We start from the raw sequence: 9,476 nt of genomic DNA, 5'->3' as shown, positions 1-9,476 counted from the left end.
AAGGGATGATAATAACGGTGAAGACAAATGTAGATATTCTAAACCTTTGCGTATGGTGGCAGAGGATTGTGCAACCTGCCAAGCATGTTCCACTGTTTTTATTAAAATGCCACGTGGCCCTCGTTGCCATGTATGAGCCTAAGTGGGGCTTTCGCATGATTCGAGGTGTAATGGATGAGCAGCTCAATTGTTGGAAACGATTTATAGTCACACCTTTTCATTTTTCATTTTTACATATCTTTTCATTTTCCAATTTTTGGTTAATTATTTGAACCAATTCCTACATCAATTACTTCCAAGTGATTTCATCTTTTACTGCAGTGGAATTTATCATTTAATGTGCCATACCAGATGGTGACTTGATTGAGTACATAAAGCGAAAACTCGAATGATCTTTTTTGCTTTTTTACAAACCAAAATTTTAATTTGAAACTCAACGGCATCTGACACCACTCACACCTTGTTGTTCCATTTTACAAGGTTAAAGTTCATTACAGGAATATCCTAAATATTTATATATTGGTTATTAATTTTTCTTCAAATGCAATGGAAAATTTATCCTTAATAATCTACCAAACAATTACCTGTGCAGATATTGTTGATACACCTACCATTTTCAAGTTAAAAAGTGTAGGGAAATTAGGTCGACTCAATTATTTTTCATTTAAAATAATTATATTAATAACTTATTCTATAGATTACTAATTTGTCTTCAAAGACACTTTTATTTGACATGAATTATTCTTTTTGAATTTTCTGAAATTAGAATTGCTTAAAATACCTTTATATTTAAAATAATGAAAAGATCAACAAATCATCTACGAGATTTTGAGAGCATGTTTGTCACATTACGTCTAACAAAGATATTTTAGAAGTTTGAACACAACTTTTAAAATTGATAGTCGATACTTGTAGTATTCAATTACTAGTAGGATAAATTCATCCATGATCACTAAACTTTCAGCGAAATTTTAATTGAATTAATAAACTTTGATGTAGTTTCACATTACGAGAGATTTCGAGGTCGTTTTTGTCACATCACGTCTAACAAAAACATTTTAGGAGTTCAAATGCAAATTTTAAGCTCGGTGGTCAATGCTTGTAGGGTTCATTACTAACAGGATAAATTCATCCATGGTACTTAAATTTTGAAAAAATTATAGCAGCGGTCCTTAATTTTCTTTTTTATTTTTGTATACTTTATCCTAACATTCAATTTGTGTCGACCAATGTCTCTAACCTTTCAGAAATATTTATCTAGTGTCCAAATGACTGTTAATTGACTAAGAAATTTAATTTTTGATCAAAATGAAAATGATAAAATGGCAAGTTTGCAAATACCGCATTAAATAAATAAACAAAAACATAAAAAATCGATAAGTTTGCAATTTCTACATAAAATAAGTTAAAATTAAATTTAAAGAAACGAATAAAATAAAAGAAAATGAAATTCATTTCTTTCATACCCTCATCTGTATTCCTTCACCACCCATGGCAAAACCAATCCAAACCGGGAAAGTCACTGGCCTCGCCATCAGCTTGCCACCGTTGTCATTGACCTATTTCTATTGAAAAAAACAAGCACAATTAATTCGGAAAAACATAGGCATCAAACTACCCAGAAATTTTCGTAGAATCACAACCAAAATCAGAAAAACACAATCAAACAAAAGACACAAGCACAAGCAGAATAACGGAAATCAAACCGCAAGAATTTTTCACACAATCAAACAGTCAACCACCCAGAAGTTTTTGCACCAAAAATCAAATCCATCATTTTGGAGAACCCAAAATTAAACCCCATAAATCAAAAATCTGACTGTAAATTGTGTTTGCATATGAATTAATTTTGTGCAGATGAGGAAGCTCTATGTGTTCTGCAGTTAAATATTTTCTGCTATGTGCAATTATAGATGCAGCGCAAATCTACCTCATTATCAATTATTAGGGGAGAATAATCCCAATTTTATTTTGGGTACGTTGTAGCGGTCGCGGTGGTGATGGTGGCTCTTTAGGTTAGGTTTTGGGTGGGGTTTCGGGGTGGTGTGGGGTGAAAGGAAACAAACGGTTTTTATTTCTTTTCTTATTCCTATGGTTTTTTATTTTTCTCTAATTTTTTTTTTCTTTTTAATGTGGTAATTGCAAAATTTACCATTTTACCCTTTTCAATTTGGTCAAAAGTCAATTTTCTTGATTAACTAACGATCAAATGGATGTTTTTCGTCCATTTGAACTTCAAATGCATATTTCTGAAAGGTTAGGGATATTAACTGGCACAAATTAAACCACAATAGTAATTTTCCCTTAAATCTTCAACGAAATTCTAATTGGATTACTAAACTTTGATTTAGGTTCAAATTTCACTGTTTTATTACATTCCATTACCCTTCATCCTTCAAATTGATAAAAATTACTTAGTTGACAAATAATTGTCATTGATCTTCTACATGAAGTCATAACGCTACTATGTTACCCTGAAAATGAAAATGATTAAATGAAGTTTATGTCAATATCTTTAAATTAATAGGTCAAGATGCATTTTTTTTTTTAAAAACATATTGATAGTTAAACTTCAAAATTACTTCATCATAAACTCTAGAGGGATGATGTGATTTACTGCAAAAAAGATATACTTTTGACGAAAGACAAAAGGAAGAAGTCTTTTTCCCGTCCAATATAAGCAAAAGTCAAATTATGTGGTTGCTTCATTTATTGTCGTCAATCCCAATGCCTTTTCTCATCCACATGGATGTACTAGAAATTTCTATCATTTTTCTTTCAGTATCTATCATTGTCACATTTTCTTCATAAAATTATTCCAAGTCCAGTTTGAGATATCAAAATCAAAATTCTAATAGAATTTGAATTCACAAAATTTATAATTGAAATTTTTTGGATCCCAAGATCTATGTGATTAAATATTATTTTTGATTTCAACTGAAAATAAAATATAGATTTTTGAATGGGTTAATAGTACAAAACGTTCATACGTTTGACACTTATTGCGGAAAACGTCATTACGTTTCATTTTTTTGCATTTTCGTTCTTATTTCAATGTTTCATTATAGAAAACGTCATTTTCACCATTTTTGAATGTAAAATGATCAAAATACTCTCCTATTAAAATAAAAAAAGAAAAATAAAGAATAAATTACAATCTTACTCCTAAATATTTTAAAAAATGCAAGTGAGTCCAAATAATTATTAAAAGGCCTAATAGCACAAAATGTCCCTACGTTTGGCCTGTGCAAAATGTTCATACATTTCAAATTTATGAAAATGACGTTTTTCGCAATGAAACGTGACAATAGGGATGAAAATGCAAAAAAAAAAAATAATAAATAAAAAAAAATGAAACGTATGGACGTTTTTCACAATTAATGTCAAACCTAGGTCTGTTGAGATCAATGGAGGAGGTTCTGTAACCCGATTCAACCAAAAAACTGTTAACTTAGATGTCTTGATTTGTGTGCCATTGGACATGAGTCTAAGTGCAACTTTTTCGACCAAATTGGACTCAAAGATGTCTCCCTCAAGGTTTTCGAGGCTGGCTGATCTAATGGAGATGGTCATGTGCCCAGAATTCGACCAAAAAAATGAGAGAATTCGTCGGGACAAATTGTACACGGCCAAATGAAAATTTTAATTGCAAAATTGATGGAATTGATGCTTCCATTTGATGATTGAGACCTGAGCCAATGTTGTTGATGCTTGAATTGGGTTTCCCAAGGTTGAATTAGTGGATTGGAGTAGATTTTGACCTCCTATTGCATGGAAATCGCCAATTTCACTCATCCCATTTGTTCTTGAGTTTAATCCCAAAATTAGTTTGTTTAATTGAGGAATTGATGAAATTGATGGAGGACCATAGTTACACCAACATTAATTGAGGTTGGATGCCCGAATTGATGGGTTGAAGTATAGTGGAGTCTTCAATTAAATAGGGGTTGACGGACATAGCTTGTATGTGGAGTTCCTTGACTGATTCGTCCAGATTGTTTCAAAATTGATGATGACCCATAGGTTCATTGGATGTGCCATGATGAGGTGTGCTAGGGGTGGTGTTCTACGAACCTGAGTAGCATCACCTACGCTGAAAATTGTGGCTGTAGTGTCCAACTTTGCTGACTGAAAAAATGACCGGAGATTTGGATTTTTTTTGCATTATTTGCTATTATAGTAACAACTATTGGTGCATAATGATGTACTTGATTGACCTGGAGGGTGGACAAGTGATGGGTCTCGCAGAAAATGCCATTTTCAATCGTTTTGAGTTACGTGGGCAGCCAACTTTGACTGGAAATTTCGGCCAAATCTGTTGGAGTTTCGTCCATTGATTGGGTGCATTGTGAGGAGAGAAGTGAGGGTTTCAAGGTGGTATGTTGGCTTGGTGGCTGGAGGTTGGAGTTTTAGTGGTCCATAGATGGTGTATCCAAATGCTCAAAAATCTTTCATGATCAATGGAACCAATTTGATTGGGTGCACTATAAATATGTATGTTACCTGCATACTTTAATAAAAATTCATTAGCTTCAAGATCACCAAACAAAGAGAAGGGCTAACCAATGTTTGCATTTTGAGATTAAGTCAACTGTCGATACAAAGTAATATGGAAGATTGAGTGTGGGAGAGACAAGTAAGCGGAGATATGGCTAGAGTTAGAGAAAAGCGTAAAGCGTACATTTTCCTTTATGTATGCAGTTATAGTAGAGGAATTCTTTTGAGCAAGACATTAGGCGTATAGCCTTAATCTACGTGCATAGTCTCATTAGTTTGCATAAGTTATTGTTTTGTCGTGGTATATCTCCTTTCTTAATTATGTTTCCTTGCACGCTTAGGTTTCCTTGTAGAAGTTCTCCTTGATCCCAAGACTTGCATCCAGATTTTCAGAACCAATTTAGATAGTTTCCTAATCAAAGGCTTCCTCCATTAATTTTGAGGGTGCAAGTTCAGATGTATGCTTTGCTGAAGGCATTCATCTATTTAGCAATGTCATACAGAGACAAAAGGGATGATAATAACGGTGAAGACATTCTAGACCCTTGCGTATGGTGGCAGAGGATCCTGCAGACCAACCAAGCATGTTGCACTGTTTTTATTAAAATGCCATGTGGCCTTCGCTGCCATGTACGAGCCTAAGTGGGGTTTTTGCACGATTCGAGGTGTAATGGATGAGTAGCTCAATTACTTGTAAGTTGGTGATTTCATCTTTTATTGCAGTGGAATTTATCATTTAATATGCCATACCAGATGGTGACTTGATTGAGTACATAAAGCGAAAACTCGAAGGGAAAAAGCATATGTACAGAAAAAATTATCACAAAAGTTGTACAGATTTTCATATAATTTATGGGATTCATGTAAATTAAATATTGCCAAAAAATCTGGGACCCACCTATTTGTGTGTATTCTGTGAGAATCCTTTCTGTACACTTAGTGCAGTCCAAACTCGAATGATCTTTTTGGCTTTTTTATGAACCAAAATTTTAATTTGAAACTTAACGGCATCTGACACCACTTGCACCTTGTTGTTCCATTTTACAGGGTTAAAGTTGATTACAGGAATACCCTAAATATTTATATATTGGTTATTAATTTTTCTTCAAATGCAATGGAAAATTTATCCTTAATAATCTACCAAACAATTATCTGTACAGATATTGTTGATACACCTACCATTTTCAAGTTAAAAAGCGTACGGAAATTAGCTCGACTCAATTATTTTCATGTAAAATAATTATATTAATAACTTATTCTGTAGATTACTAATTTGTCTTTGAAGACACTTTTATTTGACATGAATTATTCTTTTTGAATTTTCTGAAATTAGAATTGCTTAAAATACCTTTATATTTAAAATAATGAAGAGATCAACAAATCATCCGTGAGATTTTAAGGTCATGTCATGTTTGTCACATCACATCTATCAAAGATATTTTAGAAGTTTGAACACAAATTTTAAAATTGATAGTCGATACTCGTAGTATTCAATTACTAGTAGGATAAATTCATCCATGGTCACTCAACTCCCAGCGAAATTTTAATTGAATTAATAAACTTTGATGTAGTTTCATATTCCGAGAGATTTCGAGGTTGTTTTTGTCACATCACGTCTAACAAAGATATTTTAGGAGTTCAAACACAAATTTTAAGTTCGACGGTCAATGCTTGTAGGGTTCATTACTAGCAGGATAAATTCATCCATGGTACTTAAATTTTGAAAAAATTATAGCGACGATCCCTAATTTTTTAAATTTTTGTAGACTTTATCCTAACATTCAATTTGTGTCAACCAATGTCCCTAACCTTTCAGAAATATTTATCTAGAGTCCAAATGACTGTTAGTTGACTAAGAAATTTAATTTTTGATCAAAATGAAAATGGTAAAATGGCAAGTTTGCAAATACCACATTAAATAAATAAACAAAAACATAAAAAATCGATAAGTTTGCATTTCATACATAAAATAAGCTAAAATTAAAATTAAAATTAAAAAAAAAAGAATAAAAAAAAAAGGAAATGAAATTCATTTCTTTCACATCCTCATGGGCCTCATCTGTATTCCTTCACCACCCGTGGCAAAAACCAATCCAAACCAGGAAAGTCACTGGCTTCGCCATCAGCTTGCCACTGTTGTCATTGACCTGTTTCTATCGAAAAACACAAGCACAATTAATTCGGAAAAACACAGGCACCAAACTACCCAGAAATTTTGGTAGAATCACAACCAAAATGACTTGACAATTTCAATTCGAATCGACCCATCCAGTATATTTTCCACGTTCATAGGAGTGTGTCTATGTTCCCGAAGTTACAGGGCTATTTTGCCGAGTTCTTTAGAGAGAGTTGTCTCGCGCCTAAATTTTTTTTTAATTGGCCCAGAGATATCAAAAGAAAAAAGAAGGGATTTCATGCTCATGTCACGTCGAGGTACTGCAGAAGAAAAAACAGCAAAATCCAATAAGTGGAACGCATTAGCTGTCTGTTCTCAAGTTGGACAGTAAGGGTCGGAGAAGGGCAATCACTCATTCTTAAAACTAGCGTTCTTAAGACTAAAGAGTCGGGCGGAAAGGGAGGGAAGCTCTTCGTTCCTGGTTCTCCTGTAGCCTTTTTTTTCCTAGGTGCTCATTTTATATGGGCTTTTAGTTTGATGTTTCTATTCAGCGGACGTTGGCGTGCATCCAGTAGGAATTGAACCTACGAATTCGCCAATTATGAGTTGGGAGCTTTAACCATTCAGCCATGGATGCTTAGCGGGGAGCACTCATCTTGGGGTGGACTTACTACTTAGATGCTTTCAGCAGTTATCCGCTCCGCACTTGGCTGGTGCATTTCATGTAACAGGCTTGTATGGTCCTGGAATATGGGTGTCCGGAAAAACACAATCAAACATAAAACACAAGCACAAGCACAGTTATGGAAATCAAACCGCAAGAATTTTTCACACAATCAAACAGTCAACCACCCAGAAGTTTTTGCACCAAAAATCAAATCCATCATTTTGTAGAACCCAAAATTAAACCCCATAAATCACAAATCTGACTGTAAATTGTGTTTGCATATGAATTAATTTTGTGCAGATGAGGAAGCTCAATGTGTTATGCAGTTAAATATTTTCTGATATGTGCAATTATAGATGCAGCGCAAATCTACCTCATTTTCAATTATTAGGGGAGAATAATCCCAATTTTATTTTGGGTACGTTGTGGCGGTCGCGGTGGTGATGGTGGCTCTTTAGGTTAGGTTTTCGGGGTGGTGTGGGGTAAAAGGAAACAAACGGTTTTTATTTCTTTTCTTATTCCTATGGTTTTTTATTTATCTCTAATTTTTTTTTTAATGTGGTAATTGCAAAACTTGTCATTTTACCCTTTTCAATTTGGTCAAAAGTCAATTTTATTGGTTAACTAACGATCAAATGGATGTTTTCCGTCCATTTGGACTTCAGATGCATATTTCTGAAAGGTTAGGGATATTGACTAGCACAAATTGAACCACAACAGTAATATTCCCTTAAATTTTCAACGAAATTCTAATTGGATTACTAAACTTTGATTTAGGTTCAAATTTCACTATTTTGTTACATTCTATTACCTTTCATCCTTCAAATTGGTAAAAATTACTTAGTTGACAAATAATTGTCATTGATCTTCTACATAAAGTCATAACGCTACTATGTTACCCTAAAAATGAAAATGATTAAATGAAGTTTATGTCAATATCTTTAAATAAATAGGTTAAGATGCATTTTTTTTTTTTTTAAACATATTGATAATTAAACTTCAAAATTACTTCATCATAAACTCTAGAGGGATGATGTGATTTACTGCAAAAAAGATATACTTTTGACGAAAGACAAAAGGAAGAAGTCTTTTTCCCGTCCAATATAAGCAAAAGTCAAATTATGTGGTTGCTTCATTTATTGTCGTCAATCCCAAGGCCTTTTCTCATCCACATGGATGTACTAGAAATTTCCATCATATTTCTTTCAGTATCTATCATTTTCACATTTTCTTCATAAAATTATTCTAAGTCCAGTTTGAGATGTCAAAATCAAAATTTTAATAGACTTTGAATTAATAAAATTTATAATTGAAATTTTTTGGATCCCAAGATCTATGTGATTAAATATTATTTTTGATTTCAACTGAAAATAAAATATAGATTTTTGAATGGGTTAATAGTACAAAACGTTCCTACGTTTGACACTTATTGCGGAAAACGTCATTACGTTTCATTTTTTTGCATTTTCGTTCCTATTTCAATGTTTCATTGTAGAAAATGTCATTTTCAACATTTTTGAATGTAAAATGATCAAAATACTCTCCTATTTAAATAAAAAAAGAAAAATAAAGAATAAATTACAATCTTACTCCTAAATATTTTAAAAAATGCAAGTGAGTCCAAATAATTATTAAAAGGCCTAATAGCACAAAATGTCCTTACGTTTGGCCTGTGCAAAACGTTCATACATTTCAAATTTATAAAAATGACGTTTTTCGCAATGAAACGTGATAATAGGGATGAAAATGCAAAAAAAAAAAAAAAAAAAAAATAAAAAATATTGGNATAAAAAAAGGGAAAAAAAAAAAAAAAAAAAAAAAAAAAAAAAATTGAAACGTATGGACGTTTTTCGCAATTAATGTCAAACCTAGGGACGTTTTTCACAAGAAGTGTCAAATATAGAGATGTTTTGTACTATTAGACCTTATAAAAATTGAAACCATTGCCAAACTGCCGAACCTCCATACTATTTCCAAAATACCATCATCCAAACTCCTGCGGCACTATCTGTTCCAAAGAGATTTATGTCATTTCCAACACACCAATCGACTATACTCGCTAGGATGCTTCTCTCCATGGTTTTAAAATATCAACAGATGGCTCAGGGGTATGGATGTTTGGCAGTTTGGGCGATGATTGGTAAGAGTTTTTTTTATTTCTAAGGTGACAGCCCCATTTGGAGAAGAAGAGATCAT

The 9,476-nt window shown here is 32.9% G+C and overlaps 1 non-coding gene across 1 annotated transcript; it reads right to left on the bottom strand.

The window, feature by feature from the left end:
* Nucleotides 1-7,176: 7,176 nt before the first annotated feature.
* Nucleotides 7,177-7,250, bottom strand: TRNAM-CAU. Its single transcript has one exon. It is a non-coding gene; the product is annotated as a tRNA-Met (tRNA).
* Between the last annotated feature and the right edge of the window lie 2,226 nt (nt 7,251-9,476).

This window comes from Olea europaea, chromosome 23, assembly GCF_002742605.1.
Source record: "Olea europaea var. sylvestris chromosome 23, O_europaea_v1, whole genome shotgun sequence".
Taxonomy (NCBI): domain Eukaryota; kingdom Viridiplantae; phylum Streptophyta; class Magnoliopsida; order Lamiales; family Oleaceae; genus Olea; species Olea europaea.
The sequence above is the reverse complement of the archived record's forward strand: the minus strand, read 5'-3'. Positions and strand labels throughout refer to the sequence as shown.